The 23,150-nt window shown below is 37.2% G+C and overlaps 1 protein-coding gene across 4 annotated transcripts in view; it reads left to right on the forward strand.

Moving 5' to 3' along the window:
• Positions 1 to 23,150, forward strand: part of FHIP1A (FHF complex subunit HOOK interacting protein 1A) — a 371,400-nt gene that overhangs the window by 108,052 nt on the left and 240,198 nt on the right. For all 4 annotated transcript variants that reach the window (XM_051964895.1, XM_051964893.1, XM_051964896.1 and 1 more), the window contains exon 2: positions 2,827 to 2,970. The gene's annotated coding sequence lies outside the window, so the exon portion shown is untranslated. The remainder of the gene's footprint in view (positions 1 to 2,826; positions 2,971 to 23,150) is intronic.

Raw genomic sequence — 23,150 nt, forward strand, 5'->3', positions numbered from 1 at the left:
AAACAGATCAAATCTGGTTACATTTCATCTATCTGCCTTGGTTTTCTTATCTGTAAAATGGGAAGAATAATAGCATCTACTTCCTAGGGTCATTGTGAGGATCAAATAAATAATATTTATAAAGGGCTTTGTAGACCTTAAAGAGATAGACAAATTCTAGTTATTATGATGATTATTATTGCAGGTATTTCTAATACTTTCAGTTCATTTCCTATAGTGTAATATGGCTATACAAATCATTAAATAACATTGTTGAACATTGGGAAACCTTAGGTTCTACAAAATTCATCTTATATTTCTTTCACTTATAAAGATCATAGTCATAGATTTAGAGGTGGAAGGGACTTGTAGAGGCTATCTACTCTAAACCCCATATTTTAGAGCCAGAAAATGAAATAATTTGGATATACAAGTCATACAAGTATTAAATGTTAGGGTGAGATTTGAATTCAGGTCCTCCGACTCCAAATCTTTTTCTAGTGTATCTCTGCCTCTAGATAATTGACTTTTGACTTGATATTGACTTTAACTATTGACTTTCTCTTTTTGTCTTTTAAAGTTGTTCCTCATTTTCTTCCTTTCTTGATTTTATTCTGTTTGTTCTTCTCGTTCTTCTTGTTGCTGGGGTAATAGGTTTTTTTTTTTTTTGTTTGTTTGTTTGTTTGTTTTTGGTTGTTGTTCAGGTTCAAGACTTGATCCTTTCTGAACTGAGTGACCTTACCTTAAATCACTTAAGTCACTTTTTCAGAATCTTCAAGTAAAATGGTGATAACCATATTTCTATTTTTCTTTCAGAGTTGTGGGGAGGATCACCTCTAAATCTCTTGTAGTCTGGTGCCCTTGTGGCTTTGGAACAACTTACTACCTCTTGGGTTAAGTTATCAACTGTTCAGATCCACAGATCGTGAGCCCCTACTTGTTTGTTCTGTAGGGGACATACTTAGAGACACAGAAATAGGGTACATCATTTGAACAAACTCTAAAACAAGGTAAACTAGGAAAAGAAATGAATTAGATATTCAGAGGACAGACGCTTCCCCAGATTCCCCAGGCAACCAGGTGAATCATAACCCTTTCTCAATCATCAGACATACTCACCCCTTGGGAAATTGTAATTCATTTAAACTCAAAGTCATTTGTTGGGATTCTTGAAAGCAGTGCCTTTAAACAGCCTCTGCTCAATTCTTTTTTTGTGAGTTTTGAAGCAGCAACTAGTATGTATTGTTCCTTCAGATATTGGGTATAGCTAGGGTGAATTTTCTCCTCTGATATTAGCTTCCTATATGCCAGGATCAGAGCTGACTCATCTTGCCTTTTTTATAGTCTCTAGCTCTATTCTCTATACTTGCCCTCACCTGGAATGACCTTTCTTCTCTGTGGGTGGTTGTTTTCCCGTGCCTCATGTTTCAATCATGTCTCCCCTGCAAGATTCCTATCATCTTCTAAAATTGGGCATGGTGAAAACTGCTAGGGTTTCATCCAGACTTCTGGTAGATATAGTTCCAGAACAAAACATGGATCCACTTACTTACAAACTGTTAAATTGTGAGCTACATAAATGTTGACTGTACAAATAGTTGTTTGTTGTTTTGTTTTTGTTTTTTTAAATCTCCATATCTAGTTCTAACTTATGCTTAAGTTAGGTTTATTGCTGTTTGGGGGTGGTATTTTGAAGTATCTATAACACTTCCACAATGAACTTCAGCTCTCCTGGTCCTTTTTCTCTCTTGGGGAGTCATTTCTCCTAGGCTGAAATCAGCTTTCTTAATATATTTTCTTAAAATTGCCTAGTAGGAGGGAATGGACCATTGGTTGTGTTGAATACTGCCATCAGATACACAACCTGATCCCGATTCTATGGTTGAAAGCAAGTTCATACCAGTTGGACAGTCTTATGATTTCCATTGCTGCATCTGGATCCCATTATTCTGACCAGATGTTACCACTCCCCATGTCTCTCTAGCCTGTTCTATGGATTTTCAACTATTTTGTAAAATAACTTATGTAACATCTTCAAGAGGCTGTGGCTTTTATGAGATTTGTTCCCTGTTAAAGTATATTTACTGCCCCTTCCATCTTCTCTTGCATTTTAGGGCCAGGAGGGGTTCTTAATTTCAATTCTCTTGACTTGATTAAAGACCCTTGTTGCTACTTTGGTGATCCTTTTTTATATGAGTTTTCTTCTTTTCCCTAGATAGGCCTATGATATTGGAAGATGATGCTATTTCAAATAGAAAGAATAGACCTTGGCAAAAAAAAGATGGAGAGGGAGGTTTTTCTATGCTTATTAATACATTCTAGGTTTCAGTATCTGAATAGGTCAAGTTAACTTGACATTAATTATCCTATGTTATATTCCAGGCAGAACTGCACGTTTTCAGAAGAAATTCACAAAGGGCTTCGGTTCACTGTTTGCTGTGTTATACTATATTGTCTTTATGTTCTATCAGCATTGTTATTAAATTAATACTCTTGTGTGGGTGTCTCTGTAGTTCCAGGATTTTTTTTCTTGGTTATAATAAAGGATTTTTTTTGGCTTTGAGAGGTCTATAATTACTTATCACACTCCTAATGTGATGGGAGAATCATTGCCTACTTGCTGTTTTCCAGCCAGGAATCTCTCTCTTTGGCTGGCACCCAGAGTCCTAAATTAAAGACCAATCATTCCTTATAATTTATCCTTTTGCAACAGGGCAGCTATCATTCCCGAGTATCTCCTATTCAATGCTAAATAAATGATAGTGAGTGAGAAAATATAAGAGGAAAAGGGGAATTGTTTCTCATCAATGTTAATGCTTGAGGGGTATTTCTTTTTCTTGTCTACAGTCTTTGGAAGTTCTCTCCAGGGAATATCTGGCAGTTCAGACTGATGATCCAGAAATCTCTTGAGGTGAACTGTGTGATGGAGTGAAGCCAGCAAATACAACTCAGATACAGATTGACTGCTTTTCTGAGAGAAAACAATTACTGGTAAGAAACTTTAGAAAAATTAACCTTCATTTTGACTTGGTCTTAGGGACAGGCAGTTTTTCTTTTAAATAAAATTTAGTCAGCCTTTTGTTTATATATCCCAGTTATTTCTAAATATGTCACCCCCTCCACTCTGTAAAAAGGATAATAATTAGCAAAACTAACTGCTACAGAGACTTTGACTGTACCATAAGGAGGGGAGGTATATATTATCATTCATCCTTGGGGATGTAAGATCGACCGTTATGACTGTTGAGAATTTGGCTTCCTTTTAAGCATTCCCTTTTCTACATTGTAGTAGTTCTTGTACATATTGTTCTTGTTCTGACCACTTCACTCGGCATCGGTTCATACAAGTCTTTACATGTTTCTCTAAATTCCTCACATTCATCATTTCTTATTCCCACTAGAATTCTATGACATACATAATTTGTTCAGCCATTCCCCAACCCATGAGCACTCATTTTGTTTCCACATACACTTTCACTGAGTATCTGTTTTTCAGATCCCATTTGGATCAAGTGTGATATACAGGCATTGCTTCAATTTAATTTCCTTTTTTTCTAATTACACTTTCAGTGAACATACATCATTGTGCATGCTAATGAATTCACAAAGGATCAGAGTTTCAGGGAAGTTATGTGTAATTAGGTTAGAGTTAGAGAATTAGAATTAGAGGTTTGGTTAGAGAATGAGTGTTTGAAGACTTTAATAAGTTGGTAATCTGGAATTCAAAATTTAAAAAAGAAGAATGTTAAAAATATAATAAATATTTTTAGAAAAAAGAAAATTATAAGTTGATAGATGTCTTGATTTCTTGCCTAAATGGGAAACATATGTATTTCTGGAGAAAAAGGATAGACTTGATTCATTGTTCTTTCCAAGTGCCAAATATTTAATTTTATTAAATGGCCGTACTTGACAGAGATGCTGATAAATTGATTCTTAGGAAATCTGCTCAGATCTAAGGTGCCTAGCTGCATTCATTTATCCCAGTTATTGACCCTAAAATACTGTAATTCCCTGTCAATTCTAGGCTTATGTACAAAATTTCAAAGCTCTTCCATTCTGGATCCTTTCCTCCTTTCTAGTTTGTCTAAATGGGTAGTTTAATGACATAAAAAGCTCTGTCCCAGCTCTATCCTTATCATTTGTGTGATCTTGGGTAAATCACTTACGGCCTCAGTTTCTTTAGCTGTAAAAATGAGGTCAGACTAACTGCCTTTTAATACCTATCCATTCGAGCTCTGAATCTAGAATCTTATTTCATTCCCTTCCACTCAATAATGTTCCAGTTAATCTGTGCCCATCCCCATCACCCACCTTGATTCTTTGAACAGATGGTGCTCCATATCTGGAATGAGTTCCCTCTTCTCCTCCACTCCTTAAGCGCATTGCATAGGATAGTTTATTTGCTGTCTTCTGGATTCCATTAGTTTTTAAGCCTCTCTACCTTTGGAAATGACTTACTGCCTTTGTAGTTCTTGCCATCAGTATCCCGTTCCTCACCCCCAGTACAATATAAATTCCTCTAGGGCAGAACTGCTTCCTTTGTCTTTGCATCCCTAGCATGTAGTTCAGAGTAAATGTTTGTTTCCCTGAATTGACTTGTGGAATACTGGGCACAGACCATTTTAACTATACCGTGTAGAACCTGGCACTAGACAGACAAAAACAGTCTTCTTTTGTCCCGTTGGCTCTGGGATTCATGACAACGTGCTTTGTAATTCTCAGATGAAAGGTAGTTCATAGGAGCAGAGGTGTTTATAGAAAGGAAGTGACTTTCATTAGCTTGAGTATTCCACTCTAGGCTTTTAAAAATTAATTTTAGAGAATGTCAGATTTGTGCACATAAGAAATCATTTATTATACACTTTTTATACCATAAATAAATTATGCTTTTATCCTTAAGGATCTTGGCAGCAAACTATATCATTGCTTGTTTAATACCAAAGGGAAAAACTGCTTTGTATGATATGATGACTTATTTTAAGTTGTCTGACCCAGTGGGTTTAATTCTTAGCTCTATCACTTACTGGGATGCAAAAATCTTTTTCTCCCTTTAAAATGATTTATTGATGTGCTTTTCATTTTTACATTACTGTCAAAATCTACTAGCACCACCCCAAGAGGCATGCTTCATCATCAGTCCAACAAAGTCGTGACTAGTTATTCAATATGCTGAAATCTTTTAGCTTTGTTTTCCTTTAGATTATTATAGTCATTGTTTAAATTGGTCTCTTGGTTTCTTTTACTTTATTCTGTATCAGTTCATAGAGGTCTTTCTGGGTTTCTCGGAATAGAATAAAGATAAATTATTCTTTATATTTGTTATTTCTTTTGGAAGGATTAGGTGGTACAGTGGATAGAGCCCCAGTCGAATCAGGAGGACCCAAGTTCAAATATGTACTCAAGATACTTTCTAACTATGTGATTTTGGGTAAATCATTTTATCTCTCTCTCAGTTTCTTCATCTGTAAAATGGGATAATAATAGCTTCTCCCTCTCTCTTTCCCTGTTCTTCTTTTTCTCTCCTCTCTCTTTACCCTTCTCTCTCTCTCTCTCTCTCTCTCTCTCTCTCTCTCTCTCTCTCCTCTCTCTCTCTCTCCCCTTCTCCCTCTCCCTCTCTCCCCCTTTCCCTCCGTCTCTCATTCCTTCTCTTCCAGAATTGTTGTCAGGATGAAATGAGATATTTGTAAAGCATTTAGCATAGTGCCTGACACCTAGTAGGTGCTTGTTCTTGCTTAGTGATTTCAGTTCTGTCTCTTTGTGACCCCATTTGGGGTTTTCTTGGCAGAGATCCTAGAGTGCTTTTCCAGTTCCTTCTTCATTTCATTTTATAGATGGGGAAACTGAGGCAAACAGGGTTAAGTGATTTTGTTACAGAGGGTCACACAGCTAGGAAGTATCTGAGGCCAGATTTGGAAGAAGAAGATGAATCTTTTGATTTAAGACCTTGCAGTCTATTCACTGTACCACCTAACTGCTCATAATAGACTCTATATAACTGTTAACTATTATTATTAATTATTTTTATTATTAATATTAATTATTGTTAGTATTATTGTAAGCTATTACACTCACATGCTACAACTTATTTAATTATTCCCTAATCAATGAACTCCCACTTTCTTTCTAGCTCTTTGTAATTGCAGAAAGTTCTGCTATAAATATAGCAGAGACCCTTATATAGACCCTTATAGCAGAGACTTTCCTTGAAGTCTATAACTAATAATTGTTACTGAATCAAAGGATATGTAAAATTTAGTGACTTTTTAAGTGTAATCATAAAAAATTTTTTAGAGCAAACATAAGTATCTACAATACATTAATGTGATTGACTTCCTATAGTCCCCCTCCCTGCAAAATCAAATCAAACCAAAACACCTTTTACCATTAAATAGTCTTTTGTTATCTAGATTGATGGTGAAATCTCAGAGTTGTTTTAATTTGCATTTTACTCATTATCAATGATTTAAAACATTTCATACAGTCATTGAGAACTGATATAGTCTCATTCTTCAAAAGCCATCTCAGAATCATGGAATATTGGAACAGGAGGACACCCTAAGGTTTGGCTAGTTCAATCATCTCATGGTTTTTTTTTCTTGCTCATGGGAAGAATGAGGTCCAGAGAAGTCATGACTTGCCTGAGGTCAAACAGCAAGTGACTGGCTTCCCTGGAAAAAGAAGCAAGTTTCCTGACTCCTGGTTAATGTACTACACCTGGCTTTGAAAATAAAAATAATAAAGAATCTTTCTAAAGAATTAAAGCTATTAAGTTTAGTTTATTTTTCCTGGACTTTGGAATAAAGAACATCATGGCACAAAGATTGTATTAGTGGTGTTTTGGTTTGGTATTACAAGCAAAAAATAGTTCAAGCTAGCACTATTATTCACTTTGTGATTTGCGGTACATCGTTTAACTTTTCTAGACCACTTTCACATTCTATCCTACATTATTGTTATTTTTGCATAAGTTTTATTCTCAGATTAGAGTGTACACTAATTATAGAATGAGGAGGGCACAACCATTTATTTTTAAAATTCCTGCTTCTCCTTCCATAGTAGTTAGTGTAATGTCTTTAATTCAATTCAGTAAATTTTTATTAAGTATCTACCATGTGCCAAATATTGTATTAAGTGCTGGGGATATGAAAAGAAACAAAAGACATTCCCTATTCTCAAGGAGGCTACAATTTAATGGCCAACATGCAAACAAACATGTACAAAGCAAGCTATATAGAGGATCAACAAGAGAAAATTAATAGGACTGAGGCATTGGAATTAAAAGGGGTTGTGAATGGCTTCTGTGACAGATGCTCACTATATCTTTTACTTGAATTGCCATAGGTTTATTATTGATTGATCTGTTTTTAGAATGGGAATGGACATCAGGATCCATTCTGAGTGACATGTCTCAGTGCTAGTTTATGTTATAAGAAAAGGCAATGAGTAGTCAGCTGAGATAAAATTGGAAAATATACAAATGAATAGTAAACAGATAACTACTTTGGGACTTGGGAGGAGAGAAGACATCATTTTGGATTGAGAAGGTTCGAGAAAGCTTTATAGGGAATGCAGGACTTAAATCTAGCCTTGAAATATGGATAGCATTTATGTTAAAGATATTTCCCTGGAATAGTGAATACTGCCCTGGTTGGAACAGAGGATTTATGTTAGACTCATGATGAGGATGAGATTGGAAAAGTTGGTACAAGTGAGTGGGGTTCACTTACAATTTCATTTACCTTTCTTCGAGAAGCAATGGTAAAATTGAATCTACAGTTGATATTTATATTTTTTCCTCCTTTTTGCTTTCCCATTATCACAGTTTTGTTTCCTTTGACCTTGAAGCAGTCATTCTCATGTCATTTTATCCATCAACTCTCAAAAAGAGCATTTTTATTCCACAGAGATTGCCATTAAGAACTTTCAATCAGAAGGGGAAAATTAATGGATTTTGTAAGATCATAGATTTAGATCCTGATCCAATCATATCTTATAATATAAGGAAAAATGAGGCCCAGAAAAATTAGGTGACTTCCCCAAGTGGCAGAGTCCTTAAGGAGCAATTCCTAGTTTTTAATTTAGCGAAGAACAAGTCTAGACCATCCCATCCCTAGAGCATTGGCTCAACTCTGAAGAAAGGAAGCTTCATTTATGCTAACCTTTATTACGATTTCTTTTTCTGATCAGAATCCTTAATTTAAGAGCTCATTCCTTAAAAAGCCACAACTAGGGACAAGGCTGATGTGGATGGATGAGCTCTCCTTACCCTCAGACATGGGCCATTAAAGTCTCCCTCTACATTAAAGGAACAAAAGCATTTTATCTTTGCTTGCTTAAAAGTCAGCTTGAGGAAGAAAAATTAAGATAGTCATCAAAAACCTTTGAATTTACTAAGTGAGATTAGTAGTGAAGATTAGATATAGATTAGGTCATGCAAAAACTTGTCTATACCACCTGTTTATCTCTTGTAACACCTGTTTAAATCTCATAAAACACTCTGTGTTTTTAGCACTCTATAGTAGGTGATGGCTTTGGAGGGGTGGAAATGGTCCCAAATGAGTTTTTGTTGTACCTAATTTTTAGGGGCTGGCTGATGGTGGGTGTGGACCTTAGAGGGAAGAAATAGAAAAGCAAAGCAAGCTATTGGTCTGAGTGGAAGTAGCCCCAAAAATGCTAATTAGTGATGTGGGACTCAGAGTTCTGTCTGGAAAGAGACTTTTTTGAGAAATAGTGGCCCAGAGAGGGTAAGGGTCTTGCTTAGAATTACACAGGTATGAAGCAGGAGGCAAGACTTGAATCCAGGGCCTCTGACTTCAAATTCAGCACTCAGGCTTCTGTACCACACTGGAGTGTAGCTGAAACAGAAACAATAGTTTTTTACAAAATGATGAAAGAATAAAGTTGTTAGAAGTTCTTGGGGAAGAAAATCTTAGCTGATATTCCAGAATTCAACTGGCAGGATTCAGAGTATTCAGCTATGGAACCCAAAGGGTTACAGACTGTTAAGAAAAATGGGAAAATGAGGCGATATTTTTAAGCAACCCTCATCATTCATTCTTTCTGAAGTACAGAATGACATTGGCCAATAAAGGAAGATTGAAAATGATACAGAGGGATTTTATTTGTGGATGCAGCCAGGATCAAGATTTTTAGTTTGGAAGGGTGTCTGCCTGTATCTTTTCTGAAGCAGCTTTGCCCAACCACACCAGCAAGCCATCTGGTGTGTCCTCTGAGATTTAATTTCAGAGATGCAAGAATATTAACATTATCACCACCAGCAGCGGCAGCATGAGGGTGACCTTTGGAGTCTCCCACCTTTCCTGGGCTTTCAAAAGGGGCTTGTTGATACTTAGGGCTATACTGGTTATTTAGACCCTCCGTTGTAAGCATCTTGCTTCAAATTTCGGCCTTTGATGCTGAGTGCTGAGTCCTGTTGCTTTGATCAAAGGAGAAGCATGTCCAGAGCAGCTTCTGATCTCTGTATTAGCCCTCGTGTTTTTATTAGTTTTTTGTTTGTTCTTTTGGTTTTTGTTGTTGTTATTCTTGCTGAGATGTTTGTCTTTTTATTTCAAAGAATTCAGAGCTTACCTTGGAAGGGAGCAGGAAAAGAGAAGAGAAATAAAAGAGAGCAAATTAGAAAAGATACAACTGGTTTGATTTGGGGGGGGGGAGGGAGAACAGTGAAAGGTGTTTTTTTCTTTCTTTTTTTTGGTCAGACCTGGTGGAGGCAGTATAGGATAGTGGAGAACATGCCGATTTTGGCATCAGAGGACCTGATTGAATTCTAACTCTTTTCCTTAATATTTATACAACTGAGCAAATGACCATGTTTAAAAAATGAAAAGGCTCAAACAATATCCAACAAGGTGCCTGCAAATTCTAAATCTGTGATCTTAGGAGCTGTTATTTAGTGAGTTTGGGTTACTCTCAATGTTGAAAATTCCCTTCAATGATATAGATTGGTAACGTTTTGTAAACTCCATGAAGGCAGACTCTGTTTTATTTATTTATTTTTTTGTTTTGTTTTTGTTTTTCTTCAGGATCAGGGGTGAGCACAATATTTAGAACATAAAAAGCACTTAATAAATGCTTTATATTTGACTGATTTATCAATTACTTTTAGTCTTAAGAGAGTTGCTTGAATATCACTACTAGGTCTATATCCCAAATATTTTTTTAAAGAGAAAATTACATATTTGTACAAAAATTTATAGCAGCTCTTTTTGTGGTGGCTAAGAATTAGAAATCAAAGGGATGCTCATCAGTTGGGGAATGGCTAAACAAGCTGGGGTATATGATTGTGATGGAATATTATTGTGCTTTAAAAAATAACAAGCAGGACGATTTCAGAAAAATGGAAAAAGACTTATATGAACTGATGCTAAATCAAGTGAACATTGTATACAGTTACAGTAATATTATACAATAAAGAATTGTGAATGACTTAGTTGGTCTCAGCAATACAGTGATCCAAGGTGATCCCAAAGGACTAATGAAGAAGCACACTGACTCCAGAGAAAGAACTGATATTGATTAAATACAGACTGAAGCATGCTATTTTTTCATTTTCTTTCAGTTTCTCTTTTAATTGAATATTCTTGTACAAAATGACTAATGTTTTACATGGAGACATGTATGATCTATATCTGATTTTACTGTTTCAGAGTGGGCGAAGGGATAAAATTTGGAACACAACTTTTGTTTAAAAAATCTTAATAATTGTTTTTAACATATAATTGGAGAAAACAAAATATATTAATTTTTTAAATAAAAAAGTTTCCTGGGTGAGTGACTAGTTAAATGACTTGTCCAGAATCATAACATTAGTATATTTTAGAGCCAAGACTTGAGTTCACCTCTTGTTTCTGAGGCTAATCTTTTTCCATGAACTAATAGATAAGGCTCTGGGTCTGGAGTTAGGTAAATCTGGGTTCAAATTTAGATGCTAACTTAGCCATGTGACCCCCAAGCATATTATTTAATTTCTGTTTGCCTCACTTTCCTCATTTCTAAAATGGGATAACAATAGCACCTATTGCCCAGGGATAATGTGAGGATCTAATGAGTTACTTAATTGTTGCGTGATTCTGGGCAAGTCACCTAATCCCAGTTGTCTCCAAAAAAGAAAGAACAAAGAAGGAGACACACACAACATACACACACACACACACACACACACACACACACACACAGAGAGAGAGAGAGAGAGAGAGAGAGAGAGAGAGAGAGAGAGAGAGAGAGAGAGAAAGGGAGGGAGAGACAGAGAGAGATGTGGGGGAAGGAGGGAGGTAAAGAGGAAGGAAGGGAGGAAAAACAGAGAGAAAGAGCCAGAGAGAGATAGAGACACACAGAGATAGAAAGACAGAGAGAGGCACAGAGAGATAGATATATCCACAGAGAGACAGAGTGATACACCACAGAAAAAAATAGAGACAGAGATAGAAAGATGGAGACTGACAGAGCAGAGAGAAAAAGACAGAGAGAGTCAGAAAGATAGACACAGACAGAGATCCAGAGAGAAATAGAGAGAAATAGAAAGACAGAAAGGAGAGTGCTCTGGCAGCATTAATGTACTGTGAACTCCCTGCTCCCAGGTACACTTTCAGCTATTTACACATAACCAACTATTAAAATTCCTTCATAATTGGCTCTTTATAAATATGGAAATAGTTAATGTCTTCTGGAAGAAACCTCAATGTATAAAATCAAAAGGTCAGCAGTTTTACCTTTCCCACCCCTTTGCAGGGGGATCTGGAGAGAGGGGGACTGAGGCAGGCAGAGTAAATAAGAATTCATTGTACATTGAGTTTTAGTGGCAAGAAGTGTCCACATTTTCAAATAGGAGATAAGGCATCCCTACTTCTGCTCTGGCCATCTCCATATCTTTGCCTTAGCTTTTTACCAGAAGTCTGCTAAGACAAGGAAAGACAAGGTCCCTGGAAACCCTGCATTACACTGTCCCCATTTTATAGCTGAAGAACTGAGTCTACAAGAAGCCAAGTTGCTTGTCCTGGGTCACACAGCTAAGAAATGTTTATGGTAGAATTTGAATCCAAGTCTTTGTAATTTAAAATGCAGAATTTTCTCTAATGTGCCAAATTGCCTGTTAGCTCCCATGGAGGTGCCTTCTCTTACCAGTGCAAGTTAGAACCTGCTCTGCCAACTCTGAGATACCACTACACACCTGTCAGATTGACTAAGATGACAGGAAAAGATAATGATGAATGTTGGAGGGGATGCGAGAAAACTGGAACACTGATGCATTGTTGGTGGAATTGTGAACTGATTCAACCATTCTGGAGAACAATCTGAAATTATGTCCAAAAAGTTATCAAATTGTGCATACCCTTTGATCCAGCAGTGTTACTACTGGGTTTATATTCCAAAGAGATCTTAAAGAAGGAAAAAGGACTCGTATGTGCAAGAATATTTGTGGCAGCCCTTTTTGTAGTGGCCAGAAACTGGAAACTGAGTGGATGCCCATCAATTGGAGAATGGTTGAATAAATTGTGGTATAGGAATGTTATGGAATATTATTGTTCGGTAAGAAATGACCAGCAGGATGATTTCAGAAAGGCTTGGAGAGACATAAATGAACTGATGCTGAGTGAAATGAGCAGAACCAGGAGATCATTGTACACGGCAACAATATCAATTCTGATGGACGTGGCTCTTGTCAACAATGAGATGATTCAGACTAGTTCCAATAATCTTGTAATGAAGAAAGCCATCTGCATCCTAGTAGAGGACTGTGGGAACTGAGTGTGGATTACAACATAACATTTCCACTCTTTTTGTTGTTCTTTGCTTGAATTTTATTTTCTTTCTTGTTTTTCTTCCTTTTTGATCAGATTTTTGTTGTGCAGCATGATAATTATATAAATATGTATGCCTATATTCAATTTACATACATTTTTACCATGTTTAGCATATATTGGATTACTTGCCATCTAGGGAAGGGGATGGGGGGAAGCAGAGGGAGATGGGATCACAAGGTTTTTCTAGGGTCAGTGTTAGAAATTTATCCTTACCTATGTTTTGAAAATAAAAAACTTCAATAAAAAAATTATAATTAAATGATGATAATGATTGTGGTGGTGGTGATGGTGGTGGTATCACAGTGGTGATGACACTGCCTAGAAGCTTGAATCAGATTAAGATGTAATTAGGAATTTTTTAACAAAATAAATAAATTCAACATAGATTAAAAAAAAAGACCTGTTTTGCTACTTAGGGGCTGGAATATGAAATGACTTACTTAAGATCATATAGTTAGTGCATGTCTAGGGCAGAATCTGAACCCAGAACATTTCTGAAGGGTGCTCTCTAATTCAGTTCACTGCTCTGATCGTATTAACAACAAAAGCGCAGAAATGAGTAAATGTGTTTATTGGCAGACATTCAGTGGCTAGATTCAGGGGTAACCCCTGCATTGTCTCATCATCCTTCTGGTTTTCCTTAGAGGGTTAGAGGGCTGCTAAGAACAGGGTCTAGGATGTTTCCTGATCTATCAGATATCTCAGAAGTCCAGAGCTTAGTAGAGGATCTGCCCTGTCTCATGATTTGGCACAAGCTGTCTGTAATGGATGGGAAGAAGAGGCCTTGTGTCAGAAATTTCATAGCTGGAGGTAGAAATAATATTAGTTTCAGGAATATTAGCAATCCATTCTAATCCTTCAGCATTTATTAAGAGCTTTGATATATGCAAGGCTCTACCAGGTGCCAGCTGTACAAGGCCAAAAAGAAAAAAAAATCCCCATCGTGGGGAGTTAACAAGGAAAGGCATCAGACTGAGATGGTGCTTTGAGCTGAGCTTTGGAAGGAACCAGTGATCATAGGAAGGAAAGATGAGAAGGGGCTAGAATCCAGGGGGGAGGAAAGCCCGGGAAGGGGCAGGAGACCCTCTGTGGGGAAAGAGGAGGGGGGATACCAGGGAGAAGTATTTGGGATAAACCCTAAGAAGTAGATTTAATAGACCTACTGTGATAGACCACACTGTGGAGACTAAGGAGGTTTGGAAAGGAAGAATAAATACAAGCTGCAGTAAGATTAGGTAAGCCACAAAGCAGAAAGGATGTAGTTTTTTCTTCTTAATATTGAAAGAAAAGTTAGGTAGAGGAGTGGATCCTACCTTGGACACTTACAGCATGACTCTGAGTAAGTCAATCAAGTTTTCTCATCCTTAGTTTCATCAACTGCAAAATGAAATAATAATAACACTTCCTTCATGGGGTTATTGTAAAGATCAGATGAGATAATATAGGTAAAATGCTTTGCAATTTTAAATTTAAATTTAATTTAAGTTTAAAATTAAATTAAATAGTTTTTATTAGTAATAATTAAATTAGTTGATTTAATTTAAATTTAAATTGAAAATTAAAAAAATTTAAAACGCTCAAAATGTATGTATGGTCAGCAGCAGCATCATTTTTATGAGAAGGTTAAATAAAGCAAGAGACTGTTCAGGAAGCTAGGTGGGACCGTAGTGTATAGAACACCAGGTCTGGAGTCAGAGAGACTCAGAGCTCAAATCTGGCCGCAGACACTGACAATCTGTGTGACAGTGGACAAGTCACTTATGCTGTTTGCCTCAATTTCCTAATCTGTTAAAATGAGCTAGAGAAGGAAATGGCAAGCTCCTCCAGTATTTCTACCAAGAAAACTTCAAATGGGGTCATGAAGAGTCAGACATGACTGAACAATAAAGTTCATCTGGCAAGATATGGGAAGAGCTTTAATAATAATGATGTGATGATGATTCTGATGATGATGATGATGATATCATGCAGACTTGTTTGTAGAAATGAAGGAATTATGATAACAATTTAGGAAATTATAGATACCTTATCCTTAAGGAATTTAGACTTACTGATCAATGCAAGTTGTGAATGTACAAACTGTTCAGCCCTCAACAGTTTAGCACAGAGCATGTCATGACTGGATGGTTGGATATATGCAGCAGATATTTACTTTTCTTAAACTAATAATTGGCAAAAACTCATATTACAAATATAGACCTCAAAAATACCTTTGAGACTTTGTGAAGCAATATGTGCTAGATCCAAAATATCACAGATATAATTGTTGTCCATAATCACCTGGACACAAGACTGATGCAGAAACTTTTAAGAACTTCATTGGTGTTTTAATATCACTTTCAATTCCAGAGCCCAGAGAAAGGTTCCTTGTCATTAACAGGAAGAGGAGAGGAAGGACAGTGGAAGAAAGAGGAGAGAGAGGAAGGAAGAGAGAACAAAAGACCTCAGAGAAGAGAGAGGAAAGATTATTTTTAAATAAAAGGAGATAAGAGGTACCAATTTGAGAATGCTATGACTTCTGAAAATAAATTATGGAGCAGAAAAAGTTAGCTAGGAGGTATAGTGAATTAGGGTACTGAGTCTGGAGTTAGGAAGTTCTGAGTTCAGATGTAGCCTCAGACACTTACTAGCTGTGTGGCTCTGGACAAATCACTGAGCCTCTGTCTGCCACAGTTTCCTCAAATAAAAATGGAAAAAATAATAGCACACATTTCACATGGTTGTGGAGATCAAATAAGATAATATTTGTAAATTATGAAGCATAGTGCTGGGCACATAGTAGGTGCTTAATAAATGCTTATTTTCTTTCCCTTTCCCTATATGAAAGGTGATCCTCCATACCTGGAATTCTTTAGGGGTATGGGATCATAAATTGAGAGCTATTAGGGTTCCCCTTCTTTACCTTTATCTTTTGGGATTCTTCCTTCTCTTTCAAATTTAGCTCATATTCTTCTCTGGCCAATTACTTTAATATTTATTTTGTGTTTCTTTGGTCTACCTGTGTGTGTATTGTGTTCATGTAGTAGAACATTAGTTTTTTGAGAATGGGGGGTACTTTTTTTTTGGTATTTGTATCCCAGTTACCTAGCATAGTGCCTGGCATATGGCAAAAAAACAACAACAACAACAAAAACAAAAAAACCCACTTGTAACGAATCCTGTGCTATGGCCCTATTCTAACGAAAGACATCTTGTTTTCATCTTCAAAGTTATCACTGGGATATCTAGTAAGAAAAGAAAATCTTGAATAGATTTCTTCTGCCATTCATGTCATTATAAGAAAACCAGAAAGCCAATGTTAAATTGGTGAGATGATAGAACTAAAAAATCACCAAATTTACAGCCAGTTCAAGAAGATGTATGTAACTGGCAAAGGGTGATGGCATCCCTGCTGCTGCCTCATGTTTGACACAACTATTAAATCAATAGCTTGTTAAAAATGGAATTTTTTTCTGTGCAAAGATTGATTTGCTAAGGACCACAAGGACCATAGTTCTCCATAGTATGGTCATATGTTAGTTGTTCCCAAGTGCTATTGTAAAAGAAATAAAAAACCTGAACTCAGGCTGTTTTCTTTGGAAAGCAAAAATTGGACATTTGTCACAGCAATTTTTATTCATTTGCGTTCATTAGGAATTCCATGTGTGCATTGTTAAATTCACTCATTTGCTTGCCAAATGGAATAGTAGAAATAGATGACATTTGGCATTTGGAACCGTGTTCGAATCCTAGCTCACTTTTTTTTTTTAATTGTTTTGGGGACTTGGATGCTGAGCCACTTTTGCTTTCTGGGCCTCACTTCACTAGTTTTGAAAGAGTAAGCTGGACAAGATGATTTCCAGTTTCTTTCAGCTCTAGGACTTATAAAATATTGACTAAGCCCCTCCTCTAGGAAAGAAACCATATTGTTTGTTGTGGATGTGAATAATTTTTTAAGAAATGTCCTTTGTTTGCTGTGTATAGAATTATTAAAAAAATATAAGCACATTTTCTGAATAACGAACATTTGCCTTTCTTAAAAATTAAGTGAACTCTCAAGAGCTTTAGTTTTACCAGCTTGAATTTTTATGATATTGTTATGTGTTTTTTATGTGTGTGTTTATACTCTTGTGCACCTGTGTCAGTATGTGTTCATATATATATAAAATTATATAATTACTGTAGAGAACCAATCGAGGGAAGAGATTATGGCTGCATTCTGTTTGTTAATAGAAAGCTGTAGCTTTTTTCTGAAAATGGCTTTAGTTTCAGGTGTGCCAGCAACATCTGAGAGCTGCCTTGCCAGATGAGTTTTGTTTTGTTTTGTTTCATTTTTTTTTAAAAGATAAAACAGATGCTCCATTGATCTTCTTGATATGGTTATTTATGTGGCTGGTTTTCTACAGGATGGGAAAAAAGTTTGATTAATTACCATTAAGTACAATGCCTCCCCTGGGTAATGAATTCTGTATGTTTGTCTGTTTTTTTCTTTCTTTTAAATAAATTAGTGGCTGGTTTAAATAGATATGGATGAAAGAGGCTACAAGAACATTTGGCTGTTTACAAACATGTGGAATGGGAATGCTGTTAATGATGGGGTCTTTGCTGGGAGGACACCATGCTTTGTGTAGGAAGATGACACTGATGTAGATCCAGTATCTTAGAATATGTACCTTTTAAGAGTTTTTCTGGGAATTTGTGCTAAGCCAACATACATCTCTCTCTTGCTGGATGCTGCTGATACACGATAGCATTCTTATATGTGCAGAATGGTTGTTTGGGATTAGCTGCTGAAGTCATCGGTCATAATATGGGATCTGTCTTAGAGCTCCAGAATGGTATCCATAATCACATGAACTTCATACTCAGGCTAGAGAAACTGTCAGCATTTTCCAAAGGATTATGTTCTGGCCCTTTATATTCCCTGGTGCACACCAAATCACAGAATCTCACAGACAAAGGGGATCTAAGGGGCCATCTAATATGCCTCACAAATGGCCAGTTCTCACTTCTACAACTTAAGGAGTGATTTTACAATGTCTACCAGAATAGCAATCTTCCGAAGAAAGGAGGTGCTGATTTCTTACGTTAGTGTCCAAGGCATGGAAGGGATCCGCAGATCCAGTGATGAAAATCAATATGTTTTTGGTATTATTATGTTGAGTATAGACAGAGAAATGGACTAGTACTCATCTTAAAGAATGTAAAGGTTGGGGGCTGCTGGTTGGGGGCTGCTAGGTGCTGCAGTGGATAGAGCACCAGTCCTGAAGTCAGGAGGATCCGAGTTCAAATTTGATCTCAGACACCTAACATTTCCTAGTTGTGTGACTCTGGTCAAGTCACTTAAACCCAATTGCCCCCTCTTCCCCCCAAAAAAAAGAAAAGAAAAGAAAAAAAAGAATGTAAAGGTTATGAGTTTCAATCCTATTTGAATTAATGAATCGAGGAAGGCTGCTATAGCGGAAAGAACTGGATTTGATGTTAATGTCCTTAGTTGGAATCCTGGGTCTGTTACTACCTTTGTCCTCTTATATAAGTCACATCTCTCTTTAGCTGTAAATTCAGGGCATTTGTGGCTTTTGTATTTAGGAATCAGTGAGCCTAATGATGGAAGATGAAAGAAGAGATAATTGGGTTGATCACTTGGTTCCTAATAGGAGTTTATGGATGAGAGAAGTGGGGAGAAGAGGGGAAGAGGTGGAGAAAGAGGAAGGCAGAGAAGGAGGGAGGGAGGGAGAGATGATAGAGAAATGGGGGGAGAAGAAGGGGAGAGGGAGAGAAGGAGGGAGGAAGGGAGAGATGGCAGAGAGAGAGAAAGATGGGAAGGAGAGAGATGGGGGGAGAGAGGGAGAGAGAGGTGGGAGGAAGAGGGAGGGGGAGAGAGAGACAGAGAAAAACAGAGACATCAGTAATGGATAAGTTTTAATCTTCACTTTTGGAGGGAATATCCACATTGGTGAGATCATGAATCCCATGAGACATCATTTAGGAAGTTTAGTAATCAGAAACAGAAATTCTGTAGCTCTAATAGAAGGAAGAATGAATCTATACTCTTGTTGCACTGAGAGCAGAAAATGGAGTAATTTCAACCAGCCTTGGTGTAGTCTAAAGAAAGTCCTACCCTCAGGTATCTTGATACAGTCTCTGTATAATGATGTCAAAATCATTTGTTGTTTGAGATGGGGTGATTGGGAAGAAGAACTTGATTTGTTTTTTTTATATTAGAATACTGACACAGAAAAAATTGTGGTATCTGAGAATGTGAAAGTTTTCTGAACACGTGAGCTTTTGGTCAAGCCAGTGTAATTTGTCTAGGGTTGGAAACTGAAAGTGTTTGCAGTCAGTCTTGAAAAGGCTTTCCTGATAAAGTGGGGCAGATGATACCAAACGTGGGGAATCGAAAACCTGTTAGGTTTTAGTCAGTGTCTGTTGTTGGAAGGTTTGTCTTAAAATTTATTATATGGTTTTCTTATGAGACTTGAAACTCGATCTTAAATTCCATCACACTCATCCATTAATTTATATATTTTTTCATTAATGCATATTTTTGCACTAAGGCAAATGGTATCTATCTGTAGAAGTAGGAGGAATGGGGAAGGGTTGGATGGGTTGGGGAAAAATTTTAATCAGTTGGTGTGTACTGAGTTATGTGAGTTTTGGGGGGAGGAGGGGTGACGATAGTGACAGCTACGTTTTCACTTTGGCTGTAAATCCCTAAGACCATCCTTTTTCTTCTGACCTCTACCATATGTGCTAGGCAGCTCAAAAAAAGCACGATAGCAGTTTTAAAAAACGTTATTACATTTTCCATGGTAGCAGAGGTAAAAGGTTGTAATTATTTTTCAGATTTATTCAAACAGGGGTGGATTTTCATGCCTGCTAGAAAGATGACAAACAATCCTTTCCCTACAAAATAGAAATCTAGTCAGATATTCCATTAGGTTTGAGTCAGCATGAAACTTAGGTGATCACTTGAAAGGAAATGCTTGATTTAACCATGACTAGCTGGGATAGCACCTCCAGAAATGGATGTCTTGATCCACCATTATCTTATTGTTATCTTTTTTTTTTTATTGGGGTGGGGGGTGTTTGATGGGAAGAAAGAGAGAAAGGCTGTGCAGGGGAGCATACTGAAGTTCAAAATATGTTTTATATATAACTACATATTGCAATTCAGGTACAATTAAATGGCTTTGTAAGTCTCCTTCCATTTAGTTGTCTGGTATCTTATCTGTAAATACTGGTCTATTTCCAAGCAGAGATAAAGACCCATTGGCTTATCTATATTTTTCTATGACTGCCTATTTAATCAAGCAGACCTATGACTGTTACATATTTCTCTAGAAGAACAGCATCAAGAGTGTATTTGGCCTTTCTGTTTGTCATTTGCTTGCATTTTTCTTTTCCTTCTCAGGTTTTTTTTTTTTTTCCCTTTCTAGATCCGATTTTTCTTGTACAGCAAAATACTGTATGGATATGTTTACATATATTGGATTCAACATATATTTTAACATGTATTGGTCAACCTGCCATCTAGGGGAGGGAGTGGGGGGAAGGAGGGGAAAATTTGGAACAGAAGGTTTTGCACGGGTCAGTGTTGAAAAATTATCCATGCATATGTTTTGTCAATAAAAAGCTATTTTTTTTTTAAAAGAGCATTGTTGACAAGAGGATGAGCAGGAAACCTGTGTCCCTTTCTTTTCATAAAGCCATGAAAACCTTTCACAGAAACTCTCTCCTTCACCCCAGGGAAGACTTTAAAGTTTCTTTCTTGACATTTTTGAATACCAGGGTTTTTCAAACTCCAGGAGAAAGAAACAATTAGAGGAATGTAGGTAGCTCAAGTCTCAAGAAGAGGAGTAGTAGCTGGTTTTTTCCATACTATAAGAATCATGTTATATATTATTTAAGATGAACAGGTAACTGTTGCTCCGTGCCAGAGGAAAGGTTATTCCTAGCACAAAGACTTTATCTTGAGGCATTTTCCCTTGTTCTAGAAGACAGAGAATATAAGATGAGTGAGAAGTTAGAGAGCCCTTTTCTAGGTGTAGTTCAGTCACTTTGCAGTCACGTCTGGCTCTCTGTGATCCCATTAGGAGTTTCTTGTTAGAGATATTGGAGAGGTTCGCCATTTCTTTCTCCAGTGAGGAAACTGAGGCAGACAGAGTTAAGGATCAAACAGTAAGTGTCTGAGGCTGGATTTGAACTTGGAAATATGAGCCCAACACTCTATTTATCATGTTTCCTAGCTGACTGGATAGCAGTAGAAGCATTCCCAATTGGGAGACTGGCCAGCAGGCTGTTTCAAACCCTTGAAAAGAACTGGAAGATGTGACAGTAAGCAAAAGCAAATCACATTAGGAATTGGGATAGAGATAAGGAGGGTTGAGTAGGATTATTTTTGGAGTATGGAGCTGGACCTGTGATTTCATCACAGTATTTGACACTCCCAATGTGGAAACAAATTGCAAACCTCTCTGTACTTACATACTTAGCACATGTGAGTTCCAGAGGTTCTCCTGCTATTGCTTAGAGAACTGCTTGAGGCTTAAATGTTTAAAGTGACAAGAGTTGTGGTTCTATCATTGCCGTGTACTGGAACCCAGACCTTCCTGATTCCAAACATGGCCCTCTAAACATACTGCCTTTCTAACTTGGATTAGGGATATTATGTAATAAGATTCTATCACTTTGTTTCTTTGTAGCTCTCAGAACAGAACATATTGTATTGATCTTCGCTAGAAGCTGCTTAACATAGTGGGGTATAGAGTTAGTGTTGGAAAGCTGTAGGTTTATATTAGTAAAGGAAGTTCCTTACACCAGTGAGACTGACTGTGTCTCTATTAATCTTTTCCACTTCCAGTGAGACACAGAATTTGCCTGGAAGTGGGGGGACCTCGCCTGGTTAGTGTAGTAAGCAGTACTGCTTCCCTCTTCCCGTTGCTCAGGGGTCTATGGTATAGTCCAGAATCAGGCAGTGGGAGAAGGGGAGATAAAAGATCCAAAGATGAAGGGCTTTCAATAATCCATCTGTGTCCCTTCCTTGGCACTTCTGAGCAAACTGGAATTAGTGTTTTGCTGATGCAGGAAGCTTTTTCAGGCTTCAAGCCTTATGTTTCTGACCAGAAGATTTGGAGGGACACTGAGGGACACTGACTGAACCCTCAAGTCTCAAAGGGCTGGTTTTCTCTGGGTTGTTGGCTGAGGTCAAGCCCCTAGATAGAGATATGTCATGTGAAGGTGCCAGTTCAGCAAAGATTTAGAAAGTGGGCATTGTGTAAGCTCCAACGTGGCTCCATCTTCCATATGTTCCTAATCAGTTCTGTCTTTTATTGTTGCCCTTGACTAACCTGCTTCTGTTATTTCTATATTTCTTGGATTTTCATCCCCAAGATTTCAGACTATATGAAATTAAATAGCAACAAAACAAAATTGCTGAAAAGCTTCTCTCCCAAATTGTCAGTGAAGCTTCAGACTTTCTTCTCATTCTCTTCTCTTCTTCCTTTACTCTTTCATTCCTTCTTTCTTCTTTTCTCCCTCTCCTTTCTTTCTTCTTCCTCCTTCCTTCTCTCTTCTCTTCACTCTTCCATTCCTTCTCTTTCTCCTTCTCTCCCTCTTTCCTTCCTTCTCTTTCCCCTTTTTCTTCCTTCTCTTTTTAATTTCTTTTTTGTCTCTTCTTATCTTTCCTTTCTCTTCCTTCTCTCTGTCCTTCCCTTCTTTTCTCTATCTTTCTTTCCTTCATGTCCTCTCCTTTTCCTTCTTTCTCCTTTATCCCTTTCCTTTTTTCTTTCTCTTTCCCTCCTTCTTTTGTGCATTGTTTTCTTTTACCCTCCTCCCCCTTCTCTTTTTTTCTTCCCTTCCTCCTTTAGTCATTCTTCTTTAGCTTATTCCTTCTCTCCCCAGGGTGCTTCAGTAAAATTCTTCCCTTTGGACAAAGAAAGCATATTCTTTTAGAATTATACTTGCTCTTAGCTTAGTGCTACTCATGAAGAAGCATGTAATCATCATTATGTGATGAAAACAGATTAAACTCCTGGGAAGGGGGACTGACTCTTTCTTGAAAAGCATCATTTTGTTAGGTGATTAGCTCTCTGGGGCACCATGCCAGCTAAATGAACAGACATGACCTGTGCCCTCTCATAATGTACACTGTCATAAAAAAGGTGCCACTTAAGAGGTTATTCCTATGCAAGCTTGACCTCTAGCATAATTTTTAACATACAGGTAAATCAACATCTGTATCAGAAGGGTAAGCAGCCAGGCAGATTTTAGATGAGGAGAATTACAAATCCCTTACTTCTCATTTTACTTATGAACTTCCAGAAATGTTCTTAAGATATGTAGCTTAGATTATTTTCTTTCCTTAGGTTT

Source organism: Antechinus flavipes, chromosome 6, assembly GCF_016432865.1.
Source record: "Antechinus flavipes isolate AdamAnt ecotype Samford, QLD, Australia chromosome 6, AdamAnt_v2, whole genome shotgun sequence".
Classification (NCBI taxonomy): Eukaryota; Metazoa; Chordata; class Mammalia; order Dasyuromorphia; family Dasyuridae; genus Antechinus; species Antechinus flavipes.